The 14777-nt window shown below is 33.8% G+C and overlaps 1 protein-coding gene across 6 annotated transcripts in view; it reads left to right on the forward strand.

The window, feature by feature from the left end:
• LOC149087341 (uncharacterized) overlaps nucleotides 1–14777 on the forward strand; it is a 171088-nt gene that overhangs the window by 112159 nt on the left and 44152 nt on the right. The window lies entirely within an intron of this gene.

Below are 14777 nucleotides of genomic sequence, written 5' to 3' on the forward strand. Positions count from 1 at the left end.
AATTAAAACACTGAAAATTGAAAATAAATAAAAAACAATAGGAATTACATTAATTAAAAAACATTAAAAAATTCATCGAATAAAGCATTAAAGAACTACGTTGAATAGAAAAGTTAAAAAATACATTAAATAAAAATATTAAGAAATACATTAAAATACTTTTGTGTCACTGAATACCTAGAATTTATCCACTTATTCACTTTCTGCGACAACAAAACTCTTCCGCCTTTAGGCATATACAATGAAATTAAAAATTGAATGGTATATTGCTTACGAGATTATTTTAAAAGACCATTTAAATAAAAATGGTTTGTGAGATTAGGTAAATATTCCCATCTCTATATGAATTATAAATTGAACAATTGGAAACAAAAAAAGCCATGATGCCAGGTTTCGAGTTCTTTCAAATTACACAGATTGCAAATTTTGTGGGGAGATATTGTGAAATTTTTACCGTGAAAAAAATAAAGAATTCTGTTTCATTCTTGAACTACTGGTATAGAATGACCCTAAATTGATGGGACAGAGTTGAAGAGGTGATATAAGCCACCTAAGCAAGCATTTTTGATCATAGAATGTGCAGTGGAATCGCAATAGCAAAGGGGTAGAGGGAGTTTTTAGGTGTACACAACAGCACCTCATCAAAAACAAATAACATATTTTTCTGATGGATTTGCTGCGATATATGCTATCAGTCATTCGATGGTGCATATGCACCTTCGGATTAGATTGGACTTTGTTTTTCATTGGTGCAAGGTCTATCAAGGTTATGATGATCCAACTAATGATCTAGTGGTGCGGAATGACTTGTGGTAGAATTTGCGTTATCTAGGTTGCACCATGACAAAACATACCGCATTACAGTAGCCTTCCCCTTCCAATGGTTGATTGCACTTATTACAGCAAATTCGTCAGTTAAATATGATGTTTGCTTTTGTTGAAGTGTTGTGGTGCACTTTAAAATCCCCCTCTACAGCCATTGCTAATGCGATTCGACAGCACATTCTATACAAAAATCAAGGCCACAACAGACAAAATGTCCAAAGTGGTGGAGTTAAGTTTGTCACCGCTTAAATTTTGTCCCTCGAATCTAAAATCACCCTATATAGACACCCCGTATTTCCAGTACGAATCAAGACCCAAAATATGTCCTTATACCTAGAAAATTCCTACAGAAATTCCAACATTAGAATAATCCTTAAATATTCAAGTTCATCAAGGACTAAAAAAAAATTTGACGTCATCCATATTTTACTAGTAAAAAATATAAATAGTATGAAATGCATCTTTTATTCCCAGCAAAAAAAAAAAATTCCAGCAAAGTATTTTGTTATGCATAAAGAGGACTAAAAAGCATGAAGTTCGGTTAAAACACCAAGAGTAATGGCGATAACCGGAATACCGGAGTTCCTTTTTTTTTTTTCTTTTTTTTTTAATTTCTTTTTCCCTTTAAATTTTTAACTGAATATTTTTTTTTTATTATTATTATTCTTTTCTGTCTTCGCCCCCTACTATTTTAAACTCGATGACAGGCAACAACGAGGTCGCCGTGTTTCCCCTTGAACCTCTCTCTCACACTCACTCACTCTACTTACCATCCACAGACCCTGTACATTTACTGCTGATTCTGTCTCCGCATGGTGTGTGTGTGTGTGTGGGAGTGTGTGGCTCTGCTACTACCACCACCACCAATGCTCACCATCGGCAAGTCTTTCTAATAGAACCAAAAGCCTCCATACATTCTCTTTTGAAATTCTCTCCGTTTTAAACGCACAGAGAGAGAGCTTGAACTAAACTGTGTTAGAGGATAGGGAGTAAAGTAGAGAGAGAGAGAGAGAGAGAGGATGGCAGAGCAATGGCGTTGGTGGTGGAAAATAGGCAGTGGAAACCGCTAATGACTCTGCGAGGTTTTGGTATCGGCTGGCCTCTTGAATAATGAGGTTGGAAAAGGGACTGTGTATGAGAGAGGAGTTAGAGGGAATAGATGGAGGCTTGGGCAATGAAGGCAAGAGATGGTGGGCTTTTGTTTTTAAGGTGGCCTCTCTCTGTCTCTCTCTCTCTGGCGACCCTATAACCACCTTCTTACTGTCCACAAGAACTCGTACTTGCCGTGGAAAAAAAAAACATTTGTGATAATTCAGGGAAACGAGTATGAAGGAGGAATTTAAAAAACGTTTCTAATTCTGTGTTTTCTCTTTTCTCTTTTTTTTTATTTGCTAAATGAGATAGAGTGAAAAAAATTGTGAATGAAGAAAATGAAGATTTTTGTGTCTGCGACAAGCGATGGTAGTTTTTTTTTTAATGGAAAAAATCGCATATATAATATGTGTATGTGTGTGTGTTCAGTTTTTTTGTGGTGTTTTTACTCATTTTCTTACGGAAAAACTAAGTTCAGGGAATTTCATTTTCTCTTTGATCTTCTTTGATTCTATTTATAATAAAATATCTTCATAAGATTTAATGGGTATTGATTGTTCAGTATGTTATGTGTCATCGAGTATCAAAGAAAGTAGAATTTTTTTTTTAATTTTAAAATGATGGATTTAAAAAAAATAAAATAAAGAGCCTACGGCTTAAAGCCTGATTATTCAAATGAACTCAAATACAAAGGCCACAACAGGTATATTGCCCATAGAGGTTGCTGGAAAAAAAATTCCCATAAGTTATGGATATCAAATAAAAATTCGAAAATTCAGCAACACAAAATATAAGCCATTTTCACGAGAAAACTGAAACTCATGTGAAAAATGTAACTCATTGCCCGTAAGGAGTTGCGGTAAGGTTTTGTCCATTGGGTCACAGTCGAAATATAAATAAGGTTTTCTGAACTGAATTTTGATTGTGGAGCCACGTTTTAAAACAGTGACTGTTTTCTGTTCTGTAGTATTAGATCATTCTGGAGAATCTGAGCTTTCTTACAAGCAAGGGTGTGTGCAAAATCGACTTTTCGACAGGGAACGAAATACTTGGGAGGGGCACAAATATTTTCTTTCCGAGAAGCTTTAAGTTACCACCCATCAAAAAGCATTTAAATTAACTGAAACCGGTTAACATAACATATAAATGGTATTTTCTGCGATACTTCATTTCGGTCTATACGATGAGGATCATAGTGAATGACCCGTCGAGACAACGTCATCCGTTCTCTTAAAGACAGAAAGCAAAGAAATCGGAAGTGGCCATTCAAAACTTAGCAAAGATTTTTGGTATTCTTAAAAATGTGAAGGGTAATTACTAAAACTAGAATTTTTATGCTCTAAAAAATTTTTAAATATGCTCTATAAAAAATACATTTATGCGCTTAAAAAACTGTAAATATATCTTATAAAAATGTGGAATTATATAAAAATGTGAAAGTATGTACGTCTGTTCTTCATACAAATCTACAGTTTCAGATCGATCGTCGCCAAATGTTGCATATACACCAAATGGGACCCGACTTGAACGATATGCTAAATTAAAAGTTTGTCAGACCTAGACAAGTGCCCGAAATGGGTGAAAGCCTGTCGGACAACAATGGTTTCTGGGCCTCAACAATCACTTTCGGAACGTTTACTTTGGTTACCGTGGTTCCTTAGCAATACGTTTCAGACATGTATATTAACTTTACAATGGTTTGTGCCACTTCTTTAACGCTGCCAGTATATGTATAATAGCTTATGCCTTTATAATGGTTTGTCACTATTTCAATCTTCCCCAGTAATGGAGCTTTTTGAATATACGTCAGAATTATCATCAGCATCACTTTGAGGGACTGGCAAAGGATGATCCCCATAGAAATCAGTGTTAAAAGTGCCGATTTTACTGTAAAAATGCGGAAATTTGGTGGAATTTTCCACCGCATCAAAAATTTCAAAAATTGTATTGAATTCTCGATTTTTGAAATATTTAGTTCGCTTAGAGATACGAAGCAAAGAAAACTAAATATGAAGTAATTAGCCGGACCTACTTTTGAATTGGATATTCATGCAAGAAATAACATTTATTTCAACTTTTTATTTATATCTCCTGAAGCCGTGATGTCTTTTAATATTCAACTGCATAAATAAATATAGTTTAGGTTGTTTTAAAATTAATTATGGACCCATAAAGTACATCTAAGAAATTCCACAACTGTAACTAAGCATTTTTGGAAGCAGAAACAGGCAGATAGGTAACGAAGTTCAGGGGGGGGGGAGAAATCGAATTACCTAGCTCTCCTTAAAAAAGAAAAAACTATTCATTTCTATGTTTATTTAATCTAAATTTGTTTCTGTCACTAGTCCCGCAGGAAGTCGCCATATTGGTTAACTTGGGCACGGTTTGTATGTCCCTCAAAGAAAGAGAGAGGGTGATATCACGTGATACAAAAAGCCTCATTGGAGAAAACCCGGGCAGTGCCGAGTATTATAGCTAGTGCCCTGTAAAACGAAAAATATGTCCTAAAAAATGTTTCATTCCTATCTGAAATAACATTAGTTCTAGCAAAATAATATTATAATGCGAAATTTTGATGCAGTCTAGATTATTTCGAACCATTACTTATCGTATGAACAAAACATTCCTTGTTTTACTAACTAATAACCAAAAATTTAACCTATCAACCAAAATTTTCATTTTGAGTAAGTTTTTCCCTACAAATTCGGAATTAATGTGCTGCCATCTATAGGCTCCCAAAAAATACCTAGCCAAGTACGGTATTTAATTTTAGAAAAGCATTGCACACAAAATTAAAATGAATAAATAATTCTTATTAATTGGTAAACTCTCAAAATTCCCCCATTTTCCAAGTATAGCCAATTTATCCCACGACGAGTGGCCATCACCGACTCCGATTCAGATGATTAATCTATTTAAAACCACACACACCTATATCCTTGAAGGGATAGTATTTTTATGCTCCAAAAATTTTGAATGTCATTGCTGATTGGTTGAAAAACCTGAATATCAGGATTTTTTACCAATCGGCAACGACGTCCCATTTTTAGTGCACAAAAATCTTAGCACCAAGAGCTCTTTTGTCAGAGGCAAGAACCGTAAAAACCACTCTGAAGCGGGATTGGAATAGCGAGGGAAAAAATTGATTTTTATCAAAAATTATAAAATATACCTTAAAATTTTTAAAATATGCAAAAAAATTAAAACAAAATATGCAAAGACATAGAAATCCGAGCCCTAGTAATAACTAATAAAGTTTCGATTTCAAAATTGTTTGAAATCGAACTTTAATGTTGACTAAAAACTTCTGACGAAATTTCAGGAATAAATTTAGAGGTTTTAATTTATATTAAATTATTATTTAATGCATCATTCATTTAATTATTTAAATTTATTTATTTATCAATTTACGGCATTTTTTCTCTGTTACCTTTGAACCCCCCCCCCCCCACTTATAGGACGAATTTCGAAGCACTTACCCCTTCTCAGTTGGTTTTTACGTCATGAAATAAATATTCTGACCAAATTTCATGAATATAGATTTTTTGATTCAATGGTTTTGGCTTTGAGTGATTTCCTCTATGTTATCTCTGAGCCCCTTCTCCCCCCTTTTTCACACCCTTAAGGGTCAAATTTCGGAAAAAAAAATTCTCAGCTAGTGTGTAGGTCACGAAACAAAATTTCTGACCAAACTTCATGAATATCTTCAGCGGTTTTGGCTCGGCATAAATTCTATGTTATTTTTGAAACCCCTTATGCCCCCCTTAGATGTGGAATTTCAAAATCCCCTTCTTACTTGGTCTTTAGGTCATGAATGAAAACTTCTGACCAAATTTGATATTTATTGCTTGAGCGGTTTCGGCTGGACGATGATGAATCAATCAGGTCATGTTACTTTATATATATATAAATTACACATAAAATGGACTGGAAATAGTGACATTTTAAAAACTCTTAATCGTACTCATAGGTGCTTATAAACCGGGCATGTCAGTACCTCTCAATAGATAAGGGAACCACATTCTGCATCTTATCTTCTTATAATCTATGTAGGTAGTGGAAAAACGCACAATTTTATTTGTAGGTGTGTTTTCTGGGCAGGCGGGGCACGACCCTTAAATTTGACATCCTAGTTATTTCTCTAGAAAAACCCCCTCCCCTCGCTCTCTTTCTTGGAATCTTCCAAGACAAGGGACATAGGCAAACTGGTCTTAATAATTTTTTTCTCTCGTAAGTTGCAAAATTGCGTGAGTGGGATAGCATCCGATTTTTTTTAACTTTTTTTGCCATAGAAAAAATATTTTTGTACAATAAAAACTGTGTACTCGTAAGCAATTAACTCCACAGCCAAATTTAAGGAAAAAGAGAGGTAAATTCATGTTTCCACTGCCCAAAAAAACTCAAATCCGTTACAACGACAATTTTACCTCTAATCGTGAACTGTCGTTATAACAGATTTACGCTGTAATTTTATCAGTCTAAAACTTATTATTTAGCCACCACGCAATCATCGATTAGGATATATGACATTGAAACATTTCATATATGTGTGAGCGTTTGTTTATACAGCTTTTCACTAGGTAACCTGCTCACAAACAATATCTGTTCCAGTGACTTTTATAAGCTCCAGCCATGGTAACATGCAGGTCAATATCAGGTACTAGTTTCGGCACCACACAACAAAGATGAACATATAAAGAAAAAGAGAAAATATATTTCTCAATGTGGTTCCCGTTTTGTTTGGTACATATAGAGACGAGACATTGTATGGTGCAATATAGTTGTACATTTATACTTATTACTATATATCCACACACACACACACACACATATTCCCGCTATGTAACGTTCGGAGAGACGGGTGAGAACCACGCCCAAAACATTTCATTAAATGGGCCGGTCTTTTCGTGGGCTTGGCTCACACGCACCCACACGTACTTATATATATACTCACACGAGTATATACACATACACACACACACACCTTTCGGAAGGTAATCAAGAATGGCACGCGCCAGCCACGGCCTCAACGCTGAAGAAAAAGCATTTCGCTATCGCGAAACTCAGACATCTTGCTCTCGTATACACACACACACACACGCATGTGCTGAGTTCCACAGACCGTGTATATATTCCGTAGTAACTGCACACGCCCCCCAGGACATGAACAACACACTGGCAACCGAATAAAAGACCTTACTCGTATACAGAAGGAGAAAATATCGAGACAAAAATATATATGTGTATAAAAAGAAAGGTTAACGTGTAATCGAAATACGCCCTGTTCCGTGTTCATATACTCCAGCGTCTCACTCGGTTACTATTCTCTCTTCTGTGCTTCTGCACAAACCTTCCTGAACAAAAATAAAGTATGTGTTCCATAACGGGAGGAAAACTCTTATAGCATGCGATCCAGAGTTTCTCGAAATTTTTCTGGATATAGTACAGTCGAACACGGTTATAACGACCTCATATAACCTCAATAAGTGGAGGTCTTAGTCCATTCCCGTAGAGAATGATGTTAGACGTGTGTTTGAATCAACAATATGAAGGATAATACGATACACATTTACCTTTTGATGTTTTCTATGTCTATCTTAGAATTTAATTGTTGATTATCTTACCTGTCTTCCCTACTGAAAATCACGGCTTAAATATAGTGATACCTCAGCTAACGAGGATAATTCGTTAGCTGAGAATTATCTTCCGAAAACAACGTGATTCTTTTCGGAATCAAGTTCGTTAGCTGAAACCTTCGTAGGCCCAAACGCGAGTTTCCTTAGTCTCTATGGAAAATCATTGAATTTGTTCCAGGTACTACCGAAAATTTAAAGATAAGTTTTTAAAAAAGCCAAGTAGCACTGAACAAACAAAAACTGACCGAATGGTAGAACGAACAGCTTCAAAATGGAATAAATTAAAATTTACAGGAAGAAAAGGTGCTGAAGATCTTTTCATTTTACATTATGTGCAAAACATATATGACAAAATAGAATAGTTTGACATATTCCAGTCAATTCCGTAGTTGCCCTCATCCATTTGTGATTTGGTCTGCTCATTTGTCCCCGATACCATGCAAATGGAAAGGTAAGCTCCTACAGTTTCCAGGCTGCTCAGTTTAGCGCCCGAGTGGTGTAGAAGTAAGATACTCGTCTTTCATCATGAAGGTTACCGTCAAGGTCCACGGGTTCGAATCCGGAAAAGAACATCAGAAGCACGTTCTTTACCTACCGAGCTTGTGATTCTCATATATTCCCAAGAGATGCGTATGATCTTGCAAGGGAATTTGTTAGAGTTAGACATTCATGCCCGCACCTACACAACCAAAGGCTAGCATGCTAACTACTCGAATTCCAGGCGGATGAATTCAAATTTTCGAGATGTGTTTCTGTATTATTGAACCATCTTTTCAGATTGGTGCAGACTTTTTGTATCGGGATTATAGTATTGCTATGGTAAAATAACCACTTAGACCCAGTTATACCATCTGATTATACATTTTATATTAGTATCTTAAAAATCAGCATCTGGGCTTTTACAACACTTCCGTTTAAATGACACAAATACGTGGGTCCTTGAATGCCGTTATAGAAGAGATTTCTTGTCATATAGAACTGAATATTTGAATTCAATTTGATTCGACCAAAAACAGAGAGATATCAATCTCGACCAATTTATAACAAGTATACAATTTGAACACAATTAGTCACCATTTAATTGTATCGTTATTACGTAGGTTGGAATTTCTTACATACCTATATTGGTTAGAAATGTAATATTAGAATTTACCATGTGTGTGGAGTAGTTATTTCATGCTAATACTACATAAATAATGCAGAAATAAAGATTTTATGTGACGTCTTCGTAAACTGATATATTCGTCGCACCATTAAAATCTGAATTGTTATTCGGAATCACAAATAAAAGTCTTTTACGTCTAATTTGTTCATTGAATTGACAGGAACAAATGAAGAAAAGAATGGAAACTGAACAATGACCCAAGAACCATGCAAAAAATTCCAGTTTTATCGGCATAGTTATCAATAGAAAAGAAGTCAAATATTCCATCAAAATGATGAAATCAAATTATAAAAATTTTCTCTAAAATCACCAGAAAAATCAAAACGAAAAAAATTAAAAAGAAATATCGTTCGGTGCTAATGCAGCTTTTATCTCATTAATTGTCCGTCACAAAGATGTGATTCCAATTTAAAAAAAGCTCAAAAGGTGTTCAAAAATTACCCTGTATACCTGTTTTATGAGTGAAAATACAGCGTGTGTTACAAAATAGAAACGATAAATTTTTAAACGGTCCCCTTGTCCTCTAACTTTCAATCAGAGTTGCTGCCCGGTATGTTTTGAGGCCAACAGAAAATATTCCATGTATCTGAGTGCAATATTTGCTAAGATATCTCAATTCAAAAATCGGAGAGAAGTTATGAAATTACAGCAAAGTCTAATGGACAACGCACCTTTCCCTCATTTATGCTGTCCTTTCCGAAGTTTTCTTCAATTTTTGAAATCAGATATTTCAGCTAATATTGCACTTAGAAACTTGGAGTTTTCTTTGTTGTCCTCAGGAGAGACAGGGCAAGAACGTTTCGATTGGAAGCTACAGAACGGAAGATCGTGTAAAAATTTAATTTTATTTTTTTGTCACACATATTGTATTTTCACTCTCGAAACTGGAGGATAATTTTTTGAACGCCTTTTGAGTATTTTTTAAATAAAAACTATATATATAGATATATATACCTCTACGAAGGACGGTTGATGTGGCAAAGGCCAAATTAGCCCCCGAATATCGTTCAATATCGCGGGTTCATCGCTATTATTTTTCATTATGTTACTCAGCATAAAACCTATATTAAGTGTTTCAGGAAAAATCAGTCGTAAGTAGTTTCCGGCTTTACCTTTAGTCGACATGTGCGACCAAAAGTCGACTAAAAGAAAAGTATGAAAGTGCCATTATAACTGCTTTACACTGAAACACCTGATACATGTTTATTAAATGAGGCACCTAGCCTGTATACACTATTCAACCACAAGTAATGGCTGAGTCCAAAAAAAAGAAAAAATCCTGGAATTCCAAAAATTTCAAGCAAATGAGAAAGAAATGAACTTACAAGGAAAAATAATTGAACAAAACCGAAACTATAATTCATTTCAAGAAACAAAATTTTTTACGAATATATTAACTTAGGTCATTATTAGGTCATCTTAGAGAAGAACGTGAATTCAAGCGTTTCCGATACCTTAATATATAGCAACAAAAAATTGAAAAAATACTTTATACAGAAAAGAAATTGTTAAGAAAAAAAATAGGAGATGGGAGGCTGACATGCGCAACCACAAGTCGATCAAAGCATAAGCTAGCATATTTAAGAGAACATTCATCAAATAATACTCTCATTAAAACTGAATCCAACTGAAATAGCTGGGATCGGTTAAAAATGAAATGTCTCGTCTATTCCTGCTCTCCTAGTCAACAAAATGGTCACATTTCTAAATTTAACGACATTATAAGGACAGCGCTTGACCAAACGCTACAGCTTAATGTCAACCTCCTGAAAACACACGTAACAGCCAAAGTATTTCAGAAAAACAAAATAAATCCTGGAATTCCAAAAATTTCAAGCAAACAAGGAAAAAAAACGAAATTACGAGAAAAATAATTGAACAAAATCGAAACTAGAAATCAGTCATTAGTTCTTCTGAGAGCAATTCGATTGCTTTGGTATTTATTTTTAAGAAACAAAATTTTTTATGAATATATTAACTCTTGTTCCTCTTGGAGAAGAACTTGAATTCAAGCGTTTCCGATACCTAAGTATACAACAACAAAAAAAAATTGAATGAATACCTGATATAGAAAACAAAAGTATTAAGTAAAAAAAAAAGAGATGGGAGGCTCACATGCGCAACCACAAGTCGACTAAAGCATAAGCTAGTAAAAACTTATACCTGAAACCTATTAAAGAGAACATTCATCAAACGGAAACCCAGGAGACTTTTCTGGGAGGTAAAAAAAAAAATAGCTAGATAGAGGAGGAAAGAGGATGATTTGAAGGTGTGTAGGATGCTGAGGAGCAAAGAGGATGAGTAGTCAGAGGAAGAGGAGGATGAGAGAAAATACAATTCGAGAAGAATCTTCAGCGTCGTGTTCCCTTTGAAACAGGACTGACGTTAATTGCAACGAGAGCTTCATTCCTTTCCCAAAAAGCAAAAAAATAAAATAAAATAATAAAATAAAAACCAGCAAAATAGGGAAAGGGTGTTTCTAGTTTCCATGGTAACAATACTACATGTCCCCAATCTCGGGACACTGGAGCAGGAGGACTCTTGCTTCTCTTTTCCAATTTTTCCTCTTGCTCTACCATCTTTCCTATAGCCTTATACACCCACCTTAACGTTTTCGTATTTTACTAGCAATTTTTTTTTTTTTTTTTGCTTTTTTTTTTTTCCAAAAAAGGCATAAGGAACCTTAATTCGCTGGTTGCTGTTGCCTTTGCAGTGATGCGATGCCTTCGTTAGTCGTTGACTGCTTTTCGTCTTTTTATCATTCCTATTTTTTTTTATTGGTATCTAATATATATCTGCTTTGGAATGTTCTCTGATTTCGCTCGTTAGGAAAAAAAAATTACACATATATGGAAAGCAAGATGTATGTTTTCGTATCCCAGATACAATCGTATCATAGTTAAGTACATTCGGCTGTCGTCTCGTATGTTTCAGTTATTGATCATTTAATAGGAAGGGAAAAAAAAGTTGATGGCCGACAATCTGCATTGAATTGGAATTTAACCCTTTGTGTCCTGAACTTATACAAATACAAATACAACACCACAACATGCGCAATGCCCAACCAGGTGATTTTATTTGATTCCCGTTGAATTTTTCTTACAATTTTTTGTATTAGCCAATCGAATTTTTGGTGAGCTCAGAAACGATACAGAAAAGAGATTCATATCGATTTAATCATTATCATTGATTTAAAAATGAATTTGGATTTAGAGAAAAAATTTGAAGAAAAATACTTATATTAAAAAATATAATGTCATTTAATGAAATATAAAAACAAAATTACAAATGAGCTAATTTACTATCCATCACGCGTTCAGTAGAGAAACCTTTGGAAATTTCGCGCAATAAAAATCAAATTTACGTTATTGTTATACATATAATTTATGTCATGTGTTTTCATAAAGTATCACAAAAATCTATCGACAGAAATTCATTCACAATAGATGAATAATTAATTGATGATAAAACATGCAAATTCTCATATGACATTCAATCCTCTAAAGAATTCTTATAAATATGATTATATTGGCGTGAATGTGTGTGGGTATATAAAAGAGAACTGATATTATATATTATTATATACTTTATATATGCACTATCTAAACCATAGTTTCCAAACCTTTTTGTCCCATCGCCCCCTTGTTCAGAAAGTTTTTCTCCCATCGCCCCCCCCGACGTAATCTAACCCATAGGATCCCGTAATACCCGTATCTTCCACCGCCCCCTGGAACATTCCATCACCCCCAGGGGGTGTTATCCCCCACGTTGGGAATCACTGATCTAAAGTATTAGATATAAATTAATTTGAATTATTTGTAGTAAAACATTCCTTTCACCGTAAATATTCATAATCTTGTATTTTTAGTATTATTCGTATTACAAAAATAAGGTAATGTCCACGTGTGATGAAACTATAAAAAGAATTTTTCCGGGATATTATTATGTTTAAATTTTTGTAATTATCTACAACAAGGTTGTTCAACCTCCTTCCTATGGGCCAAACGTGGCTCATGAACGTATTCAATCTGGCCCTCAGAAAACATTCTGGAACAAAAATATCAATTCACATAATACGATATATGACTTAGAGCTTAGACTAACCATATTTCCTCTGGAAAAATACTGCAAATTTCCTAAGGAAAATTATGGAGGGGCGTCACCAATTATAACCGAAAATGTTGCCATTTATCACTAAATTCTTTGATAAATTGCAAAGGCTGAAAATAGTGTGCTACTGCAAATTACAATAGATCAACTTGTAATTTACGAAATAAAAGTTTAGTTTGATGCATTTGTTTTAGATGAATATTGTCATATTTATTACAATATAATTTATAAATCACAATAATTATAAGTATTAATAGTTTATAAACAATTTTCATCCTTGGGTAACGAATAGAAAATCATGTAAGCTTCGTAAAAAAAATGCCAGAAAAAAATTTTGAAAAAAAGCAGAAAAAGAATTTTTATGAGGAAGTTGGGGTGACAAAAATGACGGGAAGTAGTTGAATACACGACAGATGGTCATCTTATATGTCTATACACCGGTTTGTGACCCGCCAGTAGTAGAAATATCATATATCTGACCAGCGGACAAAAAAGTTTCTACACCCCTGATCTACAAAACAGGTTTTCAGCCGAGAGGTTCTTGAAACCCTTGAGGGATCTTTCAAAAAGTTTCAGGGCTTGGATTAAAATCATTTTAATAAGGCTATTAAATCATTTTAATATTTACTGAATATTTTTTTCCGAAGATGCGTCGGTGGACACAAAATCTCCAGAACCCCTACATTGAAAATTGCTTGTTATTAATTTTTTTTTTTGGATTAAATGAAAATAACATCGTTGTATCTCCGCCCCACTTTAATTCATAATTTACAAACGAAAAACTACAGAAATAATTTTTCCTGATTTTTAATCATAAATTCAATACAAAAAATAAATGTCATAAAACAACAAAACTACATTTCAAAAATAAAGTTTAATCCAACAAAAAATGCTATTAATTATAATTCCTGCTCATTAATGCCCTGAAAAATCGTCGATCACCTTCAATTAGTTGAAACACATTCAAAAACTTTTTTTTTTTGTCAAAAATTAAAATAAAAACCAATTCTTGATTATGTTGCAAATCTTGTACTCCAAAGAGGCATAGAAAATTAATACCATTAAAACTCAATAGCACATAAACTAATATCAAGACAAAAATCCCAAATTATCACCATTTATATGTATAACATAAAAAACATCAAAAACATTCAATTCTTATTCAAGCCAATAAAATTAAACTAATCCCTCTGAAATGGCTAAATGATGATGATTAAAGGTAATTGACTCGTTATCGTAAGTTGCAAAATACGTGGGATCAGTAAAACATTCAAACACGTATAGAAAAAAATACTTTTATCATATAATTAAAGACAAAAAAATAACACGTATCGAAGGAGTGAAGTGAGTTTTAGTGATCGCGTAAGTGAAATTAAATCATGGAGCGGAACAAGTATTCTCCGTGGATTCCGTGATGTGATGTACACACACACACACACACACAGACTCAGAAAAAATATAATCTATCGTTTTTCATGTCGTTTATATGGCAATTTAATTTAATCATATTTTTTCCCCTATTTAACATCATATGCGTACGTAGCTATTCATCTAATTTATAAGCTAAGTGCTTAATTCCATATTTCTTTTATAAAAGAAAGTTTTCCATCACATTATTCGTTATCCCTCGCAAAAAACAAAATATGTATAGATGATACGATGATACTTCCAAAATGTGTATATACATGGATAAAAGAGAGATAAAAAAAATCCCTTAAATAGGAATCACTCTGATTTCTCATAATTATGAGATTATTTTTTTACCATATTTATTTTTGTGGAATTGATATACGAGATAATCAATGTTATTTCGCTCTTATCTAATTCTGTACGGATTTCTCTTTTCTAGGAAAGGTTTCAATTGATTTAAAGATTTCGAAATATAATGTCTTTAGTACAAATAAATTGAATTTTTTTGTGGATGTTGTTTGGAATATGTATTGATAGGA

The sequence above is a fragment of the Pholcus phalangioides genome, unplaced genomic scaffold (genome assembly GCF_987345545.1).
Source record: "Pholcus phalangioides strain wild (caught in Gottingen) unplaced genomic scaffold, Ppha-v1.0 ptg000004l_1, whole genome shotgun sequence".
In the NCBI taxonomy this organism is placed as follows: domain Eukaryota; kingdom Metazoa; phylum Arthropoda; class Arachnida; order Araneae; family Pholcidae; genus Pholcus; species Pholcus phalangioides.